At 40.1% G+C, this 24,784-nt stretch overlaps 1 protein-coding gene across 1 annotated transcript in view; it reads left to right on the plus strand.

Moving 5' to 3' along the window:
• The window catches only part of LOC125097749 (proline-rich protein 18-like), a 64,445-nt gene that overhangs the window by 34,026 nt on the left and 5,635 nt on the right, over positions 1-24,784 (plus strand). The window lies entirely within an intron of this gene.

Below are 24,784 nucleotides of genomic sequence, written 5' to 3' on the forward strand. Positions count from 1 at the left end.
AGAAAGTCTATCAGCTCATTTTTGCACTAACAAACCTTACTTAGTCCTTGGGTGTTCTGAATTTGTCATGAATTTAAATACATCTTTCATTATTACTCTGTGAGTATTCATAAATACCACAGTGTATGTGAAACGCCTATTGTGGTACTGATGCTTATCCGATACTTCTATATATGCTGTCATCTCAGCCTCAGGGTAACTGTTATTAGTGCATTTTACAGTTGAGAAAACGGAGACTCAGAAAAGTTACTTGTAATCAGAGCAATTAAAGCGATGGACATTGCTGAGTACAAGACGCGGTGCAGAGGCTCATATTCAGGATGTGGTTCTGAGTCATTTGTGGAGATGAAGACAGTAAGTACATGGACCAAGTCTGCCCTCAAAAATAGAGGCAGTCTGGAAGGAAACATCTGTTAATTGTTCAGAAGTGTGTGATTAATGTGTGATTCTTTCAGACCTTTTCAGAACCAGCGGGTGCTGTGCTGTCCAATAAATGTTCATTTCTGTACTATAAGTTTGCTGATTTTTTTTTGGTTCCTGTCAATTTTCATATTTTTATGCTTCTGGAATCAATAGGATTTATAATGGGCCTTCACTTTAAGATGGGCAATGAATACAGTGATACCAAGAAAATTTCATAACCGTTCTATTTACATGTTAAACCTAAACCAGAACAAGAGGTTATAGTTGCACACTTAGCCTTGAGCACTGTTATCTACATTGGAATCCTAGCCAGTCCTAACAGTCATCCACCTTCAACCTTTCACACAAAGTATGTTTTTAATACTGCGTATACAATGAAAATGATGGTTTTTATTATGAACCAAAGGACGTCATTCAACCTGTTTTCACACAAGCAGTCAGATTTTTAGCTTCAAACTGAACAAATATTCTGTACTGTTATATATAAAAAATGATTGGACATATCTCAGGCAACTCAAAAACAGGGCAGGTAGAAGACTCACAAGTGCGCCAGCATTAGAAAAAAAACGTAATCGTAGTGCTAGGCAGACTCAGCGCGGCCACGCGGTACGGGGATATGTTAATGGTAAGGGTTGGAGATGGTGCTCAGGATAGAGCAGAGCACAAGCCTTTTCTAAAGTCAGGTTGCATATCCTGGGGTTTGAATCCAGGCCTTTTATTTATTTCTGTGTAGAACAGATTGAGTGTGTAAGAAGCGGAGTTCGTAAAAGTTGGCAAACCCGTTTTACTTGTTTCTCAGTCTTTTCAGAGCACTGCTTATAAAACACTGATATTTATAGTAAATATCTCATTTAAGTACCGGCTGGCCCTAGTAAGTCGTGTGTCCTTGTGCCATGCACATTTAAGGACTTCACCCCCGGGCAGGTGATTTAAGACAGCTCTGGTGCCGTGGAGCGTTTGAAGACACTAAAGGGAAAGCAAGAAGAGAAGAATTTTGAGGAGAAAGTGATCACACTATGACCTTTGGCTAATTCCTGAAGCATTCCAGCTTCGTATTCCTTGTATGTAAATGAGGACCTTATAGTCTTGTAAGTCGCTTTCTTTACCAGTGTGACTGCATCCAGGGGTCTGTCTGTGTTCATGTGTATCAATAGAGCCCGATATGTAGCAGAGAGTTCCGGGTTAAACCACTTGGACTCACCTGTAAACTGGAGTTGCCGATCTCCTAAATTGTAATGAGGATTGAATTGGATAACCCTGACAAACCGGTTAGCACACTGTGTGCATATATTAAGCACTCAGGAAATACCTCATGCTTCTGAACTCGGTCCAGGTGTCAGGACTTAACAGGATCTAGATCTTGGACCTCTTAGGTAAAATCAGTCTTGTCTTTTTTTTTTTTTTTTTTTTTAAGATTATTTATTTGACACAATGAGCACAAGCAGGGAGAGTGGCAGGCAGTGGGAGAAGGAAAAGCAGGCTCCCCCGCAGAGCAGGGGGAATCCGATGTGGGACTTGAACCCTGGTCCCCAGGATCATGACCTGAGCTGAAGGCAGTTGCTTAACCGACTGAGCCACCCAGGCACCCTTGTCTTTGTGACATAAGTGTGTCTTGTTCTCAATTCTAATTAAACGCTGTTAGTGGCGCTAAATTTATCTAATTTATCTACAGGTCTTCTCTTAGATTATGAGCCCCTTGAGGCCAGAGATCGGTTTATCTGACTGCATTAGTTCAGTGTCTGATGTAATAAATTTTGTTGAAAGAATAAATTCTATTCCTGTTTTTAAATGGAATCCCCTCCCCACTTAGTGGACGATAACCTGGAGCAAAGGTGACAAGTAGAAACGTCACAAAATCCCAGTCATGGTCTCAACCCTTCCCCCCTTATTTTTAACAGTTTGATGTTGTTATTTTAACAACTTTTAAATGCCCTTGCATCCCAAAGGATTTTTTTTTTAATTTCTATTTTTTTTTTTTTAAGATTATTTATTTATTTATTTATTTGACAGAGATCACAAGTACACAGAGAGGCAGGCAGAGAGAAGCGGGGAAAGCAGGCTCCCTGCTGAGCAGAGAGCCCGATGCGGAGCTCGATCCCAGGACCCTGAGATCATGACCTGAGCCGAAGGCAGAGGCTTAACCCACTGAGCCACCCAGGTGCCCCTTAATTTCTAATTTTTTATTAACACATAATGTATTATTAGCCCCAGGGGTACAGGTCTGTGAATCGCCAGGTTTACACACTTTACAGCACTCACCGTAGCACATACCCTCCCAATGTCCATAACCCCACCACCCTCTCCCCCAAAGGATTTTTTTACTTCTTCACAGTGTTTTCCTTATAATAAGAAAATAAAGTAAGAGAGTAACTGCTGGGTGGAGAAGACTGTCCACTAAGAATTAAAATGCTACAATTGGAAATTGTATAAAGACGTCCTAGTGACAGTAGGAAAGAGTATAGATCATAGAATCAGCTCTGGGTTCATGTTACAGCACTGCTCTCTTTTGCTGTCTCACAGTGATCACATTATTTTCTCTCTACAAAGTGGGCGTGTCTACTTCATATTACACATGTAACAGTAAGAAAAAGACTGCAGGTTAGGAAGTGTTGGAGATAGTGCTCAGGGTAGAGCGGAGTCCAACTCTTCAGAGGTTGTTAAGATGGTGAACACGAGGTAATACATAGTACTAGCACTGTGCTTGCTTAATGGAAGACACTCAAATAGTTCTGGGACTTAGTTTCTTGTGGGGGCTGGTGGGAGGAGGTTTTGTGGGGGAACTTCTGTAGGAGCAGGGAGATGAAAGGTAGACCCTGAGCCCAGTCTCCTTGGAATGGTAGAGCAGAACCAGAGCCAACTAAGAGATTTTTTGTCTTGGAGCTAGTTTCAATTGATACTACCCCCTTTAAATTTGGGGAAAACCAACGTGTAATATCAAAAATGCAATTGTTTTTTTTTTTTTTTTTTAAGATTTTATTTGACAGAGAGATCACAAGTAGAGAGAGGAGGAGGAGGCAGGCTCCCTGCCTAGCAGAGAGCCCGATGTGTGACTTGATCCCAGAACCCTGAGATCAGGACCTGAGCTGAAGGCAGAGGCTTAACCCACTGAGCCACCCAGGCAGCCCTGCAATTGTTTTCTATTAGAAATATTGTTTAAATTAGGGGCGCCTGGGTGGCTCAATGGGTTAAGCCTCTGCCTTCAGCTCAGGTCATGGTCCCAGGGTCTTGGGCTCGAGCCCTGTGTTGGGCTCTCTGCTCAGCGGGGAGCCTGCTTCCCCTCTCTGTCTGCCTCTCTGCCTACTTGTGATCTCCCTCTGTCAAATAAGTAAATAAAATCTTTAAAAAAAAAAGAAATATTGTTTAAATTAATTGTACTCTTGGTTAGATTTGAAAACCAGAGCTGAAATGTTAAATGGTGATGTTTTACTGACACCATGCTGATGTTGTAGGGAATACAGAGATCAAATGGCTAAGGTATAGCCAAGAATTAAGTCCCAAAGGTTAATATATTCTCAACACAAGAAGTCAGGTCTCTGCTTCATCATACTTGCCACACAATCATTGATAACTTCAGATACACAGTGAAAACATTAGAGCAATATAGGTCTTTATTGATTTTTATTTTCCTTATAAAACAAGTGTGGCAAGAATTATTCTCAGTACTGCTAATACAAATAAAATTGGTTGATTATTGGGTCCTTTCAGTCCAGTGGTTATGGTACATGAACCTTCGCTACCTATGAGAGTTTTATCCAAACCATTTCCCAGTTACTGTGTTTTAAAGGAACCCCACAAAGGCCCCAACTTTGCAATTTCTTCTCTCCCCATTCTTACTTTATACTTTCATACCTTTGTCCTAAATGTTTTCTTCCAACTCTCAGTTTGTATTTTCTTCATTTGTCCTGCTTCTCAGAGTGTGTATCAGTTTAGTGATTTAATTTGACTGTAGTAGAACAGAAAACTTCAAAACGGTAGGCTTGAACAAGTTGGTGATTTACGTTTTTCCCCTCTCTCGCAGAATAGTTTGCAGGAATCCTGGTGTCATGGTGGACTGAACTAAACATCAGTCTTCCTCCCGCCACCATTCGATAGCTCCAAACTCATGGAGATGTCAGATAAAACATAACAAATACACACAGCTGCTGCAGGGGTAAGGGAAGGAAATCTCAGCTGCCAGAAATGAAGAAAAAGCCAGAGTAGCAAGCTCGGTAGCAGAAGGCTACACGGACCCCAGGGGTCATCATGTTGGCTCTTAGCCTCACCAGTGGACTAGGGGACTTGAACAGCAAAGGAGACATGACCTGACAAAATTCAGGGAGGCTGAGACAGACCTCTGCACAAAGTCAAGACCCAAAAGGTGCTGCAGCCTCAGGAGGGGAGAAGCAGAGCTCCATCCAGCAGCCCAGGGAGCAACAGAGCGGCTTCTGAGCCTAAGACTAGGTGAAGGGGGAGGAAGAGTTCCTTGAGGAACAGTTACAGTGTTCATTAGAGTCTTGCTGTCGTGGTATCCATGCTTACCTTAAAAATTACTGTGAGTGGGGCGCCTGGGTGGCTCACTGGGTTAAAGCCTCTGCCTTCGGCTCTGGTCATGATCCCAAGGTCTTGGGATCGAGCCCCGCATCAAGGGGCGGGGGGGGGGGGTCTCTGCTCAGCAGGGGGCCTGCTTTCCTTCCTCTCTCTCTGCCTGTCCCTCTGCCTACTTGTGATCTCGGTCTGTCAAATAAATTAAAAAAAAAAAATGTGAGCATCTCTTCAGTGCAGCAGCACAATAAGGTGTTGGTAGCAGACCAGTGAGCAAAACACAGAAGCTTCTGCCCTCTTGGGGTCTCTAGTCTAATAACAACCAGAAAAAATTTACTAATTGTATATATATCATACACACTGGAAGACAGCTTTTGAAACAACAGAAGGAATGCACTAGAATACAGCACAAAAGAGATGGAAAAAATAAAGATTAACACATAGAAGATCCAATGTATAGGGGCGCCTGGGTGGCTCAGTGGGTTAAAGCCTCTGCCTTTGGCTCAGTCATGATCCCAGGGTCCTGGGATCGAGCCCCGCATGGGGAGGGGGGGGGGGTCTCTGCTCAGCAGGGGGCCTGCTTCCCTTCCTCTCTCTTGCCTGCCTCTCTGCCTGCTTGTGATCTCTGTCTGTCAAATAAATAAATAAAATCTTAAAAAAAAAAAAGATCCAATGTATAAATGGACTTAAGGAGTTTAAGAAGGTCGAAAAAAGAACGGGAGTGGGGTGAGCCACTGTGAGCTGACCTGAGCTAATGTAATTGTGTACAACTCTTGGTAAATCAATGTTATGCACTGAACACCACCACCCCCCAAAAAACCCACCCACACTCCTCCCCTCAAATCACTCTCAACAGCCAGATTGTAGTGAAAACAGTTTCACACCAGCTTCTGTCACAAAGTGCAGGTACTAAGCAAGAGAACAGTTCCTTTAGGCTGTTCGGCCCTTTGAGATGCTCTGACTACAACTGTGCCCCCAAAATTCCTTCAGGGGCATCTGGGTGGCTCAGTCAGTTAAGTGTCTGCTTTGGGCTCAGGTCACAATCCCGGAACCCTCTGCCCCTCCCCCTGCTCGTGCTCTCTCTCAAATAGTCTTAAAAGAAAAAATTCCCTCGGGGGGGGGGGGGGGAATTCCTTCAGGAAACAGAATTCTGTTACCTTAACAAAACCTGTGATCATGACTGGACAGAGGATCTTTTAGGGGATTGGATTAGGACATTATCCCAAAGGCTAGGGACTCCAGGCCAAGCTGGATTCTTTGACCTTTTCTTGCAAGGTTGGGGTGTACAGCTAGCCAATCCATATAAGCTTGAAAACCTTTAATTTCAACATAAGAGCCAGTTTTTGAAGTGCATCATCTAGTTAACAGCACAAATTTCATCGATAAAGTTGTTAACATTTTAGGGTGTAAATCAGCGAAGCTTTGGATGTTCTTCAAGACACAGCAGTACCTAGAGAAGTTTCCTCTTGAATATGGATTCTCTGAGAGGGAGCTGAACTCTACTGTCTTGATCAGGATTTTAGTAGGACCCAAGTGATGACTTTACGTAAGTAATAACATGTGCCACATATGCTGGAGTATTTCAGTATAAGTCGCAAATACCTTAACAGCTATATTGAAAGAGATACATGGCAAAGAAGTTTCCAGAACTGATCAAAGACGTTGTAGCAGGAATGATACCTACCTTCTCGTAACAGAACCAAAGTAGCAGCGGCGTTTAAACTGGATAGGCTGTCCCAATGTTCAGTAACCCCACAAAATCAGTGGGGCCACCGGCTTTACTATTCTTTGTGACCCACTGTCTTCAGCATGTGGCTTCCATTCTCATCAAAAGATGGCTCACATTCCAGGTAACAGGAAAGAAGGGCCAAGGGCAAGATACACTTCAAGTATGATGACAAAATTAAGACCTCTCAGGGAAGAATAAGAATTTGTCACCAGTAGGCAGACACTTAAATAAATGTCAGAGGGTATTTTTAAGGTAGAGACAAAATGACCCCAGATGAAATCCAGAAATGCAGGAATAAATGAAGAGCAATGGAAATAGTAAATATGTCTGTAAACATAATTATTAACTGTAAAATTATGGAGTTTAAAAAACCTGTGGAATTAAAACATCATATAATAAGGCAGGAGAAAGTTAAGTGGAGTTAGTGCTCTCAGGTTCTAGCACTGGGTAAGTGGTAAAAACACTCATTAAAGTCAAGGATGCATGTTAGTCTGAGTTAAACACAGTAGTAGAATGTGTTAACAGTGTCAGAGAGAGGAGACTACTACAGGCAGATATAGAAAAGGAAACATGAAGCAGGAGGGTCAGATTTTAAAGATTTTATTTATTTGACAGAGATCACAAGCAGGCAGAGAGAGAGAGGGAAGCAGGCTCCCCGCTGAGAGATTTTAAAATTGCAAAACATAAACCCTAACACTTTTAAGTGATTCATTACTGGAGTTAAAGTTGAAAAGCTAGCAGCTGAATCAAGATGATCCTCCTACATACTTTTTTTTTTTAAGATTTTATTTATTTGACAGAGATCACAAGTAGGCAGAGAGGCAGGCAGAGAGAGAGAGAGAGAGAGGAGGAAGCAGGCTCCCCGCCGAGCAGAGAGTCCGATGCAGGACTCGATCCCATGACCCTGAGATCATGACCCTGAGATCATGACCTGAGCTGAAGGCAGAGGCTTAACTCACTGAGCCACCCAGGTGCCCCCTCTACATACTTCTTACAAAAGACACCATTATAAGGTCACAGAAAGGTTGGAAGTAAATGCATAGGGAAACTGTATTAAATAACCAAATGAGAATAATAGGACTATAGTTTTATCAAGCAAAGAGATTTAAGGCAAGAGGCAGCACTAGAGATAAAAGAAGACATTTTATAATGATAAAGGAATTCATTTACCCAAACCAAATAATCTTAAGTGTATATGGGCCTAAAACACATTTAAAATATATAAAACAATGACAGAAGAGAAATAAATCCTTAACCATACTTGGAAACTTTTACACAGCTTTTGTGATAGTTAACATTGTATTCAGACCAAAAAAAAAAAGAAAAATCAGAATGTGGATGATCTGGACTATATTCTCACTAAAACTGTGGTTAGTTTACATACATTGTCCACTTGATCAAAAAGATGTAACTCACATTTTCTTCAAGTAAAGAGTGAATTATTTACCAAACTTGGCCTTATGCTGAGTCATAAAACAAACCTCACCCAATTTCAAAAGATCAGAAGCCTTCAACATTCTCTAACACTGGTGGAATTAAGATAGAAACCAATAACAAAAAGATGACTAAAGAAACTCCCAACTTCTTGAAAATCATATAATGGATTTCCAAACAGTCCTTTGGTTAAAGAATAAATCAAATTTCAAAATATTTTGAGGTGAATAATAATGAAGATACCGAAATTTTGAGTTACAGCTGAAGCAGAGTGTGCAGGGAAATATATAGCCTTGAATGCATATATCAGAAAAAAAGCAAAGCTGAAAATGAATAACTTTAACTCCTAATCTCAAGAAGCTAGAAAAAGAACAGGAAATAATAGACAAAATCAATGAAATAACAGAGAAAGTCAACAAAGCAAAAAGGTCAGGTTTTTGAAGTCTAATAAGATTAACCACCATGGTTTAAATTTGAGATGCTAGCCAGTGAAATAACGCCTAGGAGGGCCACCTGGGTGGTTAAGCATCTGCCTTTGGCTCAGGTAATGATTACAGGGTCCTGGGATCAAGCCCCACATCAGGCTCCCTGTTCATTGTGGAGTCTGCTTCTGCCTCTGCCCCCACCTTCCGCTCAGGCTCTCTCAAGTGCTTGCTCGCTCGCTGTCTCTCAAATAAATAAAATCTTTAAAAAAAGAAAAGAAAGGCCGAACAGAAAGTTTTGAAAGAAGAAAACACTGTACACAACTGGTTGTATGCGTAGGAAATTCAAAGGACTCTATAAACTAAGGGATTTATCAAGGTCATTGGATATAGTCAATATCAAAAATCAGTTGCATTTTTAAAGGTCAGAAACATTGAAATTGTTAAGATGATACCATGTACACTAGCATAGAATATCAAATACCTGGAAATAATTTTTGAAAAAAATCATATTGGGAGAAATCTGAAAGGATCTAAATAAATAAATGGATATACATGTTGATGACTTGGAAGGCAGTTTTGTAAATTGTTCCCCAGCTTCAGTGTGATACTGTCACAACCCCAGCAATGTGGGAAGAAGTTAACATGCTGATGGAAATGCAAAGGACCAAAGCTATCCAAGGTAACCCTGAACAACAATAAAACTGAACAACTTTCACCAAAACTGTGGTTATAATTAAGATTGTAATGTTGGTTGGCATAAGGATAGACAAATAGACCAATGTCACAGAAGAAAAAGTTTAAGCACGAATCCACGTATATGAGTCACCTGATTTATGTCCATGGGATGGACAAAGGGATCGTCTTTTCAACAAATAATGTAGAGTTTGATATCCATATGGAAAAAAGAGACCTCTACATCAGACAGAAAAAAAAAAAATCCATGTGGAAAATAGTTTAAACATGAAAGGGAAATAATGAAACATAGGAGAATATCTTTAAGATTTGAGGTAGGCAACAATTTAAAGGACTTAAAAGCGTAAAGGGAAAAAATTTTAAGCTAATCTGCAGTGATAGAGTCAAGATAGAGGTTATCACTATGCTGAAAATTTTTTTTCAATAAAGGCAATTTGGTATCAGGTATCAGGAAAGAAACAAGATATGAGTAAGGGTATAGGTGAGTTTTTTTAATGATAAAGCTATTGTGAATTTACATGGACAAATTTTAAATTTTAGGTATTTTAAATGTAGATAAGTGTATGTATATATAAAATATCACTGAACAAATCTGAGTCTGTTGTTTGAAATTTCCAAGTAATACGGCAGATCTAGATGGTTTATATTGTAGCCTATTAAACTGTCAAGAAACATAATCTTTGTAAATACTGTTCTTTAAGAAAAGAAAAAATGGGAAAACCCCACTTTGATACTAAAGTCAAGTGGGATATATCACAAGGGAAAATGGGTAGGCCAGTCTCTTTTATGAGCAGGGCCGATTTAGCCTAAATGTTAGCATTTCAAATTCATCAATTTATTCATTATGACAAAGTAAAGTTTATAGACAAAATGAGAGGTTGGTTTAACACTGGAAAATGTCTTCATGTAATATGTCACATTATTAACAGATAAAAAGGAAAAGCCATATTACCATCTCAAAGAATGAAGAAGGGGGGAATCAACAAAATGCAACACTCGCTCGTGATTTTAAAAAGTAACTGAGTGAAACATTCCATTGATAGATTATGAATAGACAGACAATCCCCTAATATGATAAGTGAAAGTTTACTAAAGGCCCATGGTTAACATCACAGCTTTAATGATAACATTTTAGAGATGCCCCTTTAAAGTCAGCAATAGGACAGGAAGGGCTGTTGTGCACCTGTTCCACAGCGCCCTGAGATCTTGGCCAGTGCAATAAGACGGGAAATAGACTAAGCATTGGAAAATAAGAAACATTTAGTGGGCAAGATCATCGGTGTTTTTTTTTTTTTTTTTTTGAAAGTCCAAGGGAAACTACAAAGTGTTATAACTAATACGAGATTTGAGAGTATTTGGATGTAAGACCAAATACGCAAGAATTAGTGGTGCCCTTTTCTGCTCAAAAGTACTTGAAAGTAATATTTAGGAGAGTCTCATTCACATTAAAAACTATAAGGTACGTAATAATACACCCAAAGTTAATGGGGAAAAGCTCTACAGAAGAGGGTGAAGAGTCAATTAATACAAAAATATGTTTTTGGTCTTTAAGTAGTCAAGGAGATGCAGTTAGATGCCATGTCACAACTCATCACATAATACCAAAGACGGGCACAGCTTGGGGAACAGTTTACACTTCTTTTTAACTTATACTTTTTTTTAACCTCACTTTAGTAAAGATGAAATCACACTTTGGTTATAACAAAAGCCACATATAAATATTTTTACAAAAAGTTCTGCATCATACTTAGGTTTAGAAATCGTTGAACACTGGAAGCTTATTATAGACATTTGTAGCAGAGATCGACGATTGAATTGCTTTTTCTCCAACCTGGAAATTCGCATTGATGTTTTTATTGTAAAACAACATATTGGTTGGCTCTAGATAGAATGAAGTCCAATATTTTGTTTTAAATTCAGCTGTATTTGAAGTTCCTAGCAATAAGTACAGTTTGTGAACTACCATAGTCTCCTATATTGGTCCTGTTTTGACTTCCCACAGTTATCTAAAACATTTCATTACCATGACATTCATTCACATGAAGGTTACAGTTGCGATTAGGAGAAAATGTGTAATAAAACAATTTTGATAAAATTCCTTTCTCAGCATATGTAATATCAAAACACAAGGTAATTTAGTGCTTATGATACTCAGTGATTAGTATTAATACTCAAAATTTGAAACTCAAATTTAACATTTCTTGAGACCTTTGCTTTAATATAGTATCTGACACAGATTTTATATTTAGTTCACTAGGTTGTAAATTCAGTTTTCTTACTAACAAAGGCTGAGATTTTATAGTCCTCCATCTAAATGAATGCTTTTTAACTCCTAGTGATAAACATTATACATTGATTTTATTTTAAAAAGAGTCACATGTTTTACATTTCCAAGTTCACTTTTATTTCTGAAGGAAGTTGAGGTACTTCTGTCATTGTTCCCATAATGCATCATGTGTGTACACCATAAAGCACGTAGGAGGTTATTTCCCTCGGCAGTGTTTGAATTAACATGAAAAAAGAAAGTAACTTACATATTCTTAGCACTAGAGTCTCCAGTCAAATCCAGTCCATGGTCCATGAACTAAGAATGGTTTTGACCCATGTGCAATGAAGGATTGACTTAGCAGGTCTGGCTTATTCAGATCATGCACATTCCACATTCCATAGATAAGTCTGGCCCTGGACCAGCTCCTGGGAGATAACCTCTAAGCTCTTAGAATATCCCTTGTCATGTGAGTGAGTGCCTGTGTTTACTCGAGGCCTTGAGTCACACCAGATAGTTTACGATAACAATGATTTATGCAATTATGGTGGGGACGTTGTACCATGCAGTATCAGTGTAATCTCTGGAGGAGCTGGGAACTGAGCGAGGTCAGCCTTGTGAGTGCTACATGCTTGTGAAACTGACCCCCAATAAAAACCCTGGACATGAAGTCTCCAGAGAGTTTCCCTGGTTGGCAATATTCCATACATGTTGTCCCACATATCTGGAAGAACTAAATTCTGCCCATGCAACTTCTCTTAGGACAACTGGGAGCTTGGCCCTGATCTCCTGCCCTCTTCCTTATGTGCCTTTTTATGTGCTGATTTTAAACCCTCTTTTTGCTATCCTAAATTATAACTGTCAGCATAAAGACTTTTCTGAGTTCTATGAGTCATTGAACTAGATAGTGGTCTTGGGGACCCCAACACAGTATGTTTAAAGAATTATTATTATTATAAAAAAGAAAGAATATGCAATAGAAACCATAACGTGTCCCATGAAGCCTGTCTGGCCCATGACAGAAAACTTTTGCCAACTCAGGCACAAATGCAGCAAATAAATAATCTGTGTTATTTTCATAGACTGAAATCGTAACAGTTAAAATGGATGAATATCAATGTAAAAAAATCTCAAACTGTTTTAAGTGAAAAAAGTAACAGAAGAATAATACAATATAATGCTATTTATGCAACTGGGGTTAGTGTTGTAAGTAAATGTACATGAAAACCATACGAATCCCATAGCAGGGATATCCGCATACTTCAGGACGGTGGTGAGCTCTGGGGAAAAAAGAGTGAATGGAAGGTAAAGCTTATTTGTCACATTTTCATTCTTAAAAAGAGATTCAGGGGAAAACGCCGACCTCACAAAACAAGTGAAAGTGTTTTACTAATTTTTTAATTTAAAATTACATTAAAATTTGATTTTTTAAATTAAATTTAAAATTTAATTTTACTAATTTTTTAAGTCAGCTTAGAATTATAGAACTGTTGAGCTAAAGACTTCATCTGCTTCAATCAAATTCCTCAGGGCCGAAGTTAAGAAACTGGCCTTGGTAGGTGAATTGTCCAAGGTCATGCTGAATTCTTGCTTGTTTAAAGAGGCCGTTCACGAGGAAGTATGTTCCTGCTGGCAGGGTTGGTGATTCTGAACTGCGGAAACTTGGAAGTTGGTTCTTTAAACGTAAACACATAGGGGGATGCTCTACATTCTAGAGACCTATCAAGTTCTCTTTCAGTTTTATGAATCTGTAAATTGAAGAACATTGAGAGATTAGGCGAGTAAGGAAGAAAGAGAAACTTCCTAAGAATTCAAACAACTAGCTTTTTTGCAAATAGTAAAACATCGCCTTCTCAAAGATTAATTTCCTGTGAGCTGGGGGGCCACTAACTCCACTGTAGCTTTACAGTATAGGCGAATTAATTAATTCATATTTTCTTTTAAAAAAAAAAAAGTCTGGGATGCCTGGGTGGCTCAGTTGGTTAAGCAGCTGCCTTCGGCTCAGGTCATGATCCCAACATCCTGGGATCGAGTCCCGCATTGGGCTCCTTGCTCAGCAGGGAGTCTGCTTCTCCCTCTGCCTGCCACTCTGTCTGCCTGTGCTCACTCTCTCTGACAAATAAATAAATAAAATCTTAAAAAAGTCTGTACTCTTGTAGCATAGAGATCATGCCAAAGTTAGTGTCCCATTGGTATCTTGAAGATTTTAAGGGTTTTAAATTTTAAGGGTATTAAAATTTAAGTACTTTTTAGGATTTTAGTAATCAAATCAGGATTTAGTAAGTCAAATTTTAGTAATCAAATAAGAAAGTGATTTTTTAAATGCTTTGTAGGGATGCCTGGGGGGGCTCAGTTGGTTGGATGACTGCCTTCGGCTCAGGTCATGATCCTAGGGTCCTGGGATCGAGTCCTGCATCAGTCTCCTTGCTCAATGGGGAACCTGCTTCTCCCTCTGCCGGCCGCTACCCCTGCTTGTATGCTCTCTCTCTCTCTCTCACAAATCAATAAAAATAAATAAAATACTTTGTAAACAGTAAATAAGGGTAAAAGTCTTACCACTAAAGTTAAACACACAGAACTCAGACTTCTGATACATAAAATTTAATGACACCTTTCGTACATACACTGGGAGTTATTGGGAGAATCAAGTGAGATAATAAACGTTAAAAAAAATAGACCCTTTTATACACATTTAAATACTATGTAAATGAGACTTATAAAAAGTATTACTATCACCCTGCGATGACACTTGTGGGCTAATTATCATTGTGAATGGAAAAACACATACTCTCTTTAGTTTCCTGAGACCAGAGGTGAGCTGTGTCAGCTATAAATAAGGAAAAGTAACATTCATCCAGCTTTTTCTTTGTAACCCAAACCGGGTTATATGACAGATGAGAGAAAAATAAGACCTAGTTCCAGCCCTTTTTTTCCAATTCAATGTTTATTGAGCACCTACTCTGTATTAGGTGGAGGGAAGCTAAGCATTTACATTAAGTGTCATCACATTTGCCTGGCAAGATATTACCCGTATTTTACATATGGAACCTGAGACTCAGAGAAGTTATATAACTTAAATTCCAGTAGGCTCAGAACTAGCATTTGAACCCATTATTTCTTGCTTGAAAGCCCATGCCACCCAAAATAACTAACAATACAAGAAAGCTAGGAGCCGAGTGGTAAATCGTCTGGTCAGTTGTTGGTAGCAGGTAGTGGGAGGAGATGCTAGCGTGGGCTGCAGCCGGCAGGGGAGGCTTCTGGACAGTGGCCCTGAAAGACAGCTAGAGGCAGAGGCCCTGAAGGACAGCTAGAATTTGGCGGGTGAAGAAGAACGAACACTGTCAGCAAGGGGAGGTGATAGCTGGTCACCATTTCCCAGGGGCCCTACCTCATTGAATCCAATGGTGTGTGTCTTAGAGATGAGAACACACTCTGGCAGTGCTGTCTCTGGCAGGCATTTGGTCCCAGGACAAGAAATAGGGTTGGGGGAATGGGAGACTTATGGACACATGGAGGATGGAAGACGAAACCTGGAAATGATGGAGGATTCCACTCCTTTCTAGAACTCAAGAATAAGACCCAACCCCAAGGCCAGGATAAAGGCTATGATACAACATTTACAATTCTATAAACACACCACATCAGAGAACTATTTGAATGTTTTCAGGTGGATGGCACCTGACTTTTGAAAATCCTTTTTAAAGTAGGCATTGAGATAGGGTGGACAGGGGTTGGGGTCTTGAGACTCCAGGGATGGATTAAGAAGACTTTGTCTCCGAACACCATTTACTGATACTTGCATTTACATGAATACATTGAGCCTCAGTCACCACCGAAAATTTTGGGTTGTGAGTATAAAGTAATTGATACAAAAATTCTTTTAAAAAGACAAAAATTGGTATAGATTTTCATTTTCAAGCAGCATTGACATCAATACTACTGCAAAGATTGTAACAGAGAGTTTATCATAACATGTGCTCTAATATGGTTTTAAAAGCTTTTCCCCTAGCTTTGAAACACAGAATAGATATTTATATATATAGCTTTTCATTTCTATTGGCAATGACTTTTAAAGAGAATTAAACCATATCCTTGTAGCCAGACTTTATAAATAAAAGTGGTAGCAGAGCCAAGGGAAACCTTATTTGGGATACATACGATACTGGTTTTGTTTAATTTTCATATTTTTAATAACAAGATAAAAGCATAGATGTAAATTTCCCCCTACCTGCCTCCACCCTGCTGGCTACCAGAGCCAGGAGGGTATGTGAGGCGAGCTACCAATTAAATACGTTCCTGCACTTCAGTGCGTCCCTGTGTTTACCTGTACAGCAGTGTTGGGCGGTATTTTAATCCATTTCCCTCCAGCAAGTTTACTCAGATTTCGTTTCTTATGGTCTGTATTGTTAAAACAGTACATAGGCTTTTCATGGTCTAAACTCACTCCTGGGACATCTGGGTGGCTCAGTCGGTTAAGTATCTGCCTTTCACCCAGGTCATGATCAGGAGTCCCAGGATCGAGTCCCACATCAGGCTTCCCACTCAGCAGGGAGTTTGCTTCTCCCTCTGACCCTCCTCCCTTTTGTGCATGCTCTCTTAAATAAATAAATAAATCTTTTAAAAAAAAAAAGTCTTTCACCAAAGCCCAACGTGTAAGGCACATGTGAGCCCACCTGCGGAGCTGTTTCCCCAGTTACCCTGATAGCATGTGAAGGGCACAGTTTGGAGGCTGTGAGGGAAGGCCACCTTCTTTACTCTCATCTTTGACCACTAGCCTCAACAATTTCTCCAAGTCAGCCACTCTTCATCATGTTTACTTGTCCAGAAGATCCTGTTTTGTATTCCTGTGCCTTTCCATATGCTGTTCTTCTGTTGGGAAAGGTCACCCGTCCTCCTGACCCTTTATCTCAGTGGCATCTCATTGTCTTTGATAGCCTCTTTCACTAGAAATCTTCCCTGAGAACCTTGACTGGGATTCCAGATCCTTCATTTTATTCCTCTGTCATAAAAGTTATTACACCATAATAGCTAATTTATTTGTCCAACTCTCCCACACTGCAGTTATGGTCTTTTGGAGCACAGGAACATGTTTGATATTCTGCCTCCAGTGTGAGACGTGTGATTGATCCTAAAACTAATACCTCCTGGGTGGAGAGACAAGAATTTACCAAGAGACCAAGTTAGTGAATACTTTGAACCGATTCCTTGAGCCAAAAAGGAAAATAGGGGAACTGACAAGAGAATTCTCTTCAAGTGGCTGCCTGGTTTGGAATTCGTCTGTGGGCTTAAGAGTGGACCTGACACCGCCTCCCAGAAGGCAGCCATCACTAGGTTAGCCCTAGGGAACGTCCGACATGAGTCATGTGCCTGCTGCCATATCTGGTGCTGTGTATTTATAGCTAATGCTGGTAGGTTTTCACTTGTTAAATAGCAAAAGAAAAATGGTTGCATGAAGGCCAAACAAAACACTAATGGAAATGGTTTTAATAATTAATTTTTTAAAGGCTTACGAATGATAAATCAACTGGGAAGCTATAGAAACATTTAAGCTGAAATTTCAGCTAAAGGAACCACTCTGGCTTGTCCTGGGGTTAAATGGGGGTAATTTAAAAGCTGCCAGGAAGAAGACCAGTGATACTTTGTTTTGTTTGCTTTTTTTTTTTTTTTTTTAAACAACAACCATATCCTTGAAAGGAAGAGTGTTTTACATTTAAGTGCTGCAAGATGATGTGAGTCAATAAAACACAGAATGGAATGAATTGATAGCTATGTTACTTAATATAATTTTTTTGCATAGCACGGTTTTCAAAATCACTTTTAGATAATATATAAGTTTCCTGTCCTTATACCCTAGTTGGCACATTACTTCTCTCAGGTAGTTATAGCAGAGCAAAAAGTTCTATGGAGATTTTCTTACTTGAGTTTTTCTTCTATGTAATTCCATTGATGGGCCTCAGTGAACTCTCAATAAACGGTTAGCAAAAAAATTAAAAAATGCATCAATTCCCCTGGATAAAAGAGAGAATGGTACTTGCGTTTATTGAACATCTACCATGTGCAAAAACGACGTCGGGCACTTTTTCACATGGTATCTCGGGAAATCTTCACAATTAGCCTAAAAAGCCACCCCCGCTCTATAGATAAAGATACAGTCTTGGCAAGGTTAGCCCAGTGTCCCACCCACGCGACATGTGGCTCAGAGAGGGGTTGGACCAAGTCCATCTGACTTAAGTCTCTATTTTTTTCACTTTTACATTGCGTTCCAGTGACCATGCAGTAAGAAACCTTGTTATCAGAAGTAAAGGTAGGACATAAAGGGAAGTGCCCCTAAGGGGTTCATGTCCTCCCATCTTGTTTTTTCATTCTTTCTCCTTTTGGAGAAGATGAGCAAACCTCTATCCCTGGCTCCCCCCTTCACTATTCTGTTGCATGCCCAGATTGATGTTATAAAAAGATGATGATTTACATTTGAATAGTAATTTCAGTTTACAAAGAGTTTGCAACATCCCTTTTCCTCTTCATTTTACAACAGAGAAAATTAAACTCCAAATAGATTTGTGACTTACCCAAATTCACATATCTAATTAACAGCAGAGGAATTTTAACTAGATCCAGAATTCCTGATTCCAGATATTCTCCATTATATCCTCAAGTGAGAACATGTGTGGTTTTTCCTCTACGGCTAGAGAAGATTTCACTCTCCGGAGCTCCATTTGCTTCTTTTCTTATCTTAAGAAAAGCTTCTCCTTCCAAGGGATGAAATTTATTAGGTACTCAGAAGCCTCTCCATATCCTGCTGTAATTATCTGGATATGCAGATACCACTCTCTGTTGAAAGATGTCAAAACATTCCACAAATGGGTGTAGAAAAACACATGCAAATGATTAGACCATCATTATTTATTCCAAATGATATGAGGGTGGTCCTCAGCACAGCAGCGAGAGAAGGCTTAGAATTCCACCCACTAAAAGAGAGCTTCCAGCCCACTTTTCTCCCCATGACTTCTTACATAACTGCTACAAAAGTCCATCAGCTGAACAGGGCAGACTTTTCCAGAAGATGTCAGAATAGAAGAGGGAACTGTAATGGTTATGTTGTCTCATTGTCTCAGTTTACTTTAAGAAAATTAAGCTGGAGAAGGCGGGCTGGCCTTAAAATGATTTTCCCAAAGTGAGCAAGTAAAGTGACAGAATGGGAAGAGCACTGGGATTTGAAAGATCCCAGGAGCAGTCTGCTTCTTGAAGCCTGACTTTGCTTATCTGTATCAAGAGTAGTATAATCCCACGATGCTGTTGAGCATATTAAGTCAGATGATCGAGGGACAGAGGAACTCGTGTTTGTGTGTAAGCAGACAGAGTAGCAATCTAAGAAGCTAGAAACACATTTGTATAAGATCAAGAAGGGTGATCTGTCCACAGCAGAGAAGCGGGTAGTGTTGAGACTATGAGGGGCTGGTTTAAGGATCTTCAGAATGCTGTTTTTAACCAAATGCTTTATTCAGGTTATAGCTTTTGCTGTCTCGTTGTAATGATAAAGATGGCAGAACAAGGTGAGTCTAAAATCTAGCATCTCTTTTCTTCCAGGCCATTGATCCTTTCACTTCCTGTTGCTGCCCTCAATGTTGAACATGCAGACTTTGATGTGTGGTTATACTTATTTTTTTCATAGAGAACAGTTCTTTATTCAATTTATTTCATTTTTAAAGATTTATTTATTTATTTTAGGGAGAGAGTCAAGGCTAGGGGCAGAAGGAAAGAGAAAAAGTCAAGCACATTCCTCACTGAGCATGGAACCCAATTCGGGGCTAGACCCCAGACCAGGAGATCATGACCTGAGCTCAAACCAAGAGTTGGACACTCAACCAACAGTAAGAGAACAGTAAGAGAAGCCAAAAGATACCCACCCAGGTGCCCCTTTTCAATAATTTTAATCATTAAGTGTTCTGGGAAGAAATAATAATAATAGAGGGATTTTTCTTCTTTGTAATTGAAGACTCATTGATTTTGACCAGTTTTCCTAGAGAAGACAAGCAAAAATCTGGACCAAAATAATGTTTTAAACTGAAAAAGAACCAATAAAATTGTAAGGAATTCCCAGCCATGATCTGGGGAAAGGTGCAAACTTAGAACAGTAAGCTCAGTATTAATGAATGCTTTTGTCTTAGGAGTACTTGCCAAGCTAAAGAGGGAACTGAAAGTCACAGCTACTATTCTTGGCATTCTGGGGCTACAAATATAGAGTCAATATTCAGTATTTATCAAGGTGGGCACCATCTTGTAAATGCCCCACTTTGGTCTGGGACCCAAAAGGTTTATATCCTAAGAACAAGAGGAAACCAGAAATAAGCGAGTCGTCAATCTATTTAACCAGGTTAGGCTTCATGTCTGATGGGTGGCCAGAGCACAGAAAATCTTGAAATTTTTAAGCATTCCCTTGTGTCTACAAAACAAAAATCCTCTTAAATATCAAATTATTTCTAAAAATAAATTTTTCAATTACAGTATACAGCACACAATCCCAAATAACCAGGTCCTAAAGCAACAGGACAGCATGAGTGAGAAGAAACAAAACAGACCCACAGGGACACATATTAGTATTATCATATGTTAGTATTATCATATATTAGTATTATCAAACACTGAAAAACAAGTGAACTATGTTCTTTTTTTTTTTTTAATTTGTCAGAGAGAGAGAGAGAGAGAGAGAGTGAACACAGGCAGATAGAGTGGCAGGCAGAGGCAGAGGGAGAAGCAGGCTTCCTGTTGAGCAAGGAGCCCGATGTGGGACTCGATCCCAGGACTCTGGGATCATGACCTGAGCCGAAGGCAGCCGCTCAACCAACTGAGCCACCCAGGCGTCCCGTGAACTATGTTCTAAATAGAATTTTGGAAATCATTGGGTTTAGCAGCAGATTAGGCAGTTAGTGAGTTAGTAAAGAGAGTTAGTGAATGGCAGGACATATTAGAAGAAATTACAGAATGAAGAATGTAACGACAAAATAAGGGGAGGTGGGGAGCAAATAGAAGAGAGAGTGAGAGTCTCAAAGATACCATGAGAAGACTCATTACAGGTTTAATCAGAGTCCCAGAAGGGGAGGAGAGAAGAATAGGGTGGAGTACATTTCATATAAGGTAATACTTGAGAATTTTCTAGAAATGGTGAAAGACATTAGTCCACAGATTCAAGAGACCATACAAATGTCAAGCAGGCAAAACAAAAAGTAATCAATGATGTAGTGAAATTGGAGAAAACAAAAAAAAAATGAGAAAATCTTAAAGGCAGACAAAAGGGAGAACTTGCTTTTAAAAAAGTGAGATGTAGACATCTCAATAACAGTAAGAGAAGCCAAAAGACAATGGATGAGGGCTACAGGAAATTAATTGCCAAACTAGCATTCAGCACTTCACAAAAATACTTTAAAGAGTGAAGGAGAAATAAAGATATTTTCTGAAAATAAAATCAGGGAATTTATCACAGATAAACGGCACAAAGGAAATTCTAATGATAATCTCCAAAGTGATAGGTTAGTGATGCATGAATAAAGAACAGAGAAATTTATAAATATCACATGGAGTTAAAAATATTTAGAGAGAGCTGAAATACTACAGCACTGGACTATAAATCAGAAAGAAGTCAAACGAAGTTAAAAGTTTTCTAAGGTCTATGCACTGAGAAGAGTGTAAAGGTATCGACTCAAAATAGACTCTGATAAGTCAACAATGCATGTTTGACTTGACATGACCACTAAAAGGATAAAGATTATATTACTTTTAACTAATAGCCCCAAATGGAATGACTGAAAAAGACAGAATTCTAGAGGGTGGTGGAACCTAGGTAAGCCAAATAGGAAACATGATTTGTAAGAGTGGATTTAAATCTAAATATATCATTAATATCAAATGGGAATGGAATCAGGGCTCCAGTTACAGAACAAGGATTGCAAGACTAGATTTTTTTTTTTAAAGATTTTATTTATTTATTTGACAGAGAGATCACAAGCAGGCAGAGAGGCAGGCAGAGAGAGAGGAGGAAGCAGGCTCCCCGCTGAGCAGAGAGCCCGATGCGGGGCTCGATCCCAGGACTCCGAGATCATGACCTGAGCCGAAGGCAGCGGCTTAACCCACTGAGCCACCCAGGCGCCCCTAGATTTTTTTTTTTTTTAAATAGAAGTATAAGTTATTTACAAGAGATACATTGAAAACACATGAATACTCATAAAGTTTGAAAGTAAAACAGAATTATGTTCTATCAAGGTACTATTACCTAAAATAGGATTTAAGGCAAAAGGCATTACTAAGAATAAAGGTCATTTTATAATGATAGAAAGTCCAAATCACCAGCAGACCATACCAGTTCTAGTTTGTATCTACCAATAATATGCCCCCAAAACACATGAAGCAAAAATTGATATATCTACAAGGAGAAATATATAAATCTACAATTACAGAGATTTTAACATATTAAAATCCCATGGGCAACCCTTACCCACTAGGGGATCAGAGCCAGTAGGAAGATTTCCACTACATGCACCCTCAGGTGGCTGATTGAGCCTGCTGTCTCTGAGAGTCCCGGCAAAACCATATCCCAATTCCTCTCAGCAGTGGTCAGCTCAGTAAAGCACCCTTGACCTGGATCGACCCCCTTCCCTGTTTTACTCTTCCCCACCCCTGTTCTTTTTCCTTGGGATCATATCCCAAAATAAATTCTTCATGCCAGTACTTCTCCCAGCCCTGCTACTGAGGGACCCAAGCTGAAACACGTGGTACCACCAGTGGCCCTACAGACACTTTCCAGATGGATTCTGGTATTGGATCAGTCAGACAGTGGTTGGGGTCCCTGAATGTTGGTAAGGGGGTCATGTTAAGCCAGGCATGCAATATCATCACAGTTACTGAGATATACACCAATGGTGAGAGGAAGGAAGAAGGTGGACAATGAAGCTTTGACTTATGTGCTAGTGGTGACATTGAAAATATGTGGTTGGTGTTAATTACTAGAAGCATGGAATTAGCTGAGTTTGGTTACTGGTCTTGAGAAGTCTTGTAAAAGGAAGAGAAAATGGCCGGCTTGGTGAGCCAGCTATCAACCTCAAGAAATGCTGTGAAACCAGAGCCCTTCCTCACAGCATAGAGAACCCGCCCTTCTTCCTACAACCAGCCAAGGCTGCTGAAATTCAGTCCTGGGGCTTCATTGTGCCCCAGTGCTACAGAGTTACCAAGGAGAAGGAATAGAGCCTTCATGATCTCTGGTGCCAGTGTGAGGACCCAGATAAGGAAACAAGATACCTTCAGACGCTGGATAGGTGTATTTGGATGGAGAAATCTGAGAACCTTGAGCACAGATTCCTCCAAACACCCAGGGAAGCAGAGCCCTCCCCGCTCCCAGAGGAAGGAGGACAGTCTTCCTCCCCAGCAGACACTGCAAAGACCACCCAAGGCAGGAGCCTCACGAGATGATGTTTTCTTGAGATCGTCTCTGCTTCCCTTACTTCCACCAGAGCAATGGCGTCAGGCCAAGCACAGCCCACGTTGGGCAATCCAGCTCCTTCTCTAGGAAGAAAGATTGTATACACCCACAGAATTGCAGGATTTGGTAATTTGCACTAACATGAGCCAAGAGACCTCATGGTGGAGTGGACCGTAAGGAAGAGTGAAGAAAAGACAACCCCTTTGCACCCATCTAGCTGACTTTACGTGGTTGTAAGAGCAAATGAAGAAATTAATATTCACGGCAAACTCTCTGCTAGTCACTGTATCAGACACTTCACATAAATTATTTAATTAGAATAAAATTAGATAAGTGTAAACAGTCTTAGAAGTTATAATCTTGTTTAGAACACTTAAATATGTTATTTTAATACCGTGCCCTAGGAGAAACTCCGTTCGAAGGTTTGTGAAACCTTGGTGAGTAAGAGTCAAAAGGAAAAAAGACAAGAAGGAGTTGGGGGAAAAGACGAACCGTGAGAGACTGTGGACTCTGAGAAACAAACTGAGGGTTTTGGACAGGAGTGGGGTGGGGGTTGGGGAGCCTGGTGGTGGGTATTATGGAGGGCACGTATTGCATGGAGCACTGGGTGTGGTGCATAAACAATCTTGGAACACTGAAAATAAATGAATAAATAAATAAGTAAAATTTTTAAAAAGTTTTTAAAAAGAAGGAAAGGAATGTGACATTGCAAAATTACAGAACTATTAGAATCTGGCTTTGAGAAAGTTGTTATTCAGTTTGGGGCAGGGTGGACCACCTGAATAGTGTTTTAAGAAAACTAGCTGCTCATTGATCTTGGGAGAAAGCAGGTCAGGAGCAATTCGAACGCAGAAAGTGTAGATAAGCAGTTGGGGCTTCAGTGGAACAAAGTGAATTCCTGGAGCTGCCCCTCCCCCACACGAGGTCACAGTGAGAGGTCCTCAGTCTGAAACCCAGAAGCCAGCCTTCCGTGGGCCCAGCGATGCTCTACACAGTGATCTTGGACTTCCCAGCCTCCAGAACTGGGAGAAGTGAATTTCCAGGGTTTATCAGCCTTGGTGATATTTTGTTACAGCGGCCCACACAGATTAAGACATCCCCATGGCCTTTGCACCTGCCTTTACTGTGGGCCTCAGTCAGACGACGTGTTTAAAATGTATGTTCCTCCTGCTGCCCTCTTGGCTTCTGGAAGTCAGGGGCCTGTTTTATCCAACCTTGTTTCTCCTGTGGCCCATACACAACAGCAATTTCATAAATGTCCGTCAATGGCTAGCTGGATGACTGAAGGAGCGAGAAAATAGATTTTTGATAAGAAAACGTGGCTGCATTTCAACTTGCTGTCCAAGACATTTTTAGGAAATAACATAGATACATAGTTACATAGATGTTAACATGCCAAGGTTTGTGACACGGGCAGAGACAAGGTCAAGACCTTCGGAGGGCCACAGAGCATTAACTGTAAACAAGTGTCGGGAAGTCAAACAGCAGCTGACCTATCTCTGCTGTCCTGTTTCCTGGTCAGCCTGCGTGGCCTCACAAAATCACAGCTCATTTGGTTCCCAGACACGTGGTGTTCCGGGACACAGCTCTCAGGAGCAGTTAATGAAGCTCATTCGTTAAGCTCATTCTGATGTGTCGGAAAACTGCCTGTCTCGCTTTCACACTGTACCCAGGTGCTGGCAGCCAACTTTGTTTTTTTGTGCTTTTTTCTTTTTCTTTTTTTTTTTTTTCTTTTTTAACCAAAAGCACGGGGGCACTGGTGTTGGTAGGGGAAGGAAAATGATATAGGCTGCATGACACAACTCACTTCTAACTTTTATCGGAAT

Source organism: Lutra lutra, chromosome 4 (genome assembly GCF_902655055.1).
Source record: "Lutra lutra chromosome 4, mLutLut1.2, whole genome shotgun sequence".
Lineage (NCBI taxonomy): Eukaryota > Metazoa > Chordata > Mammalia > Carnivora > Mustelidae > Lutra > Lutra lutra.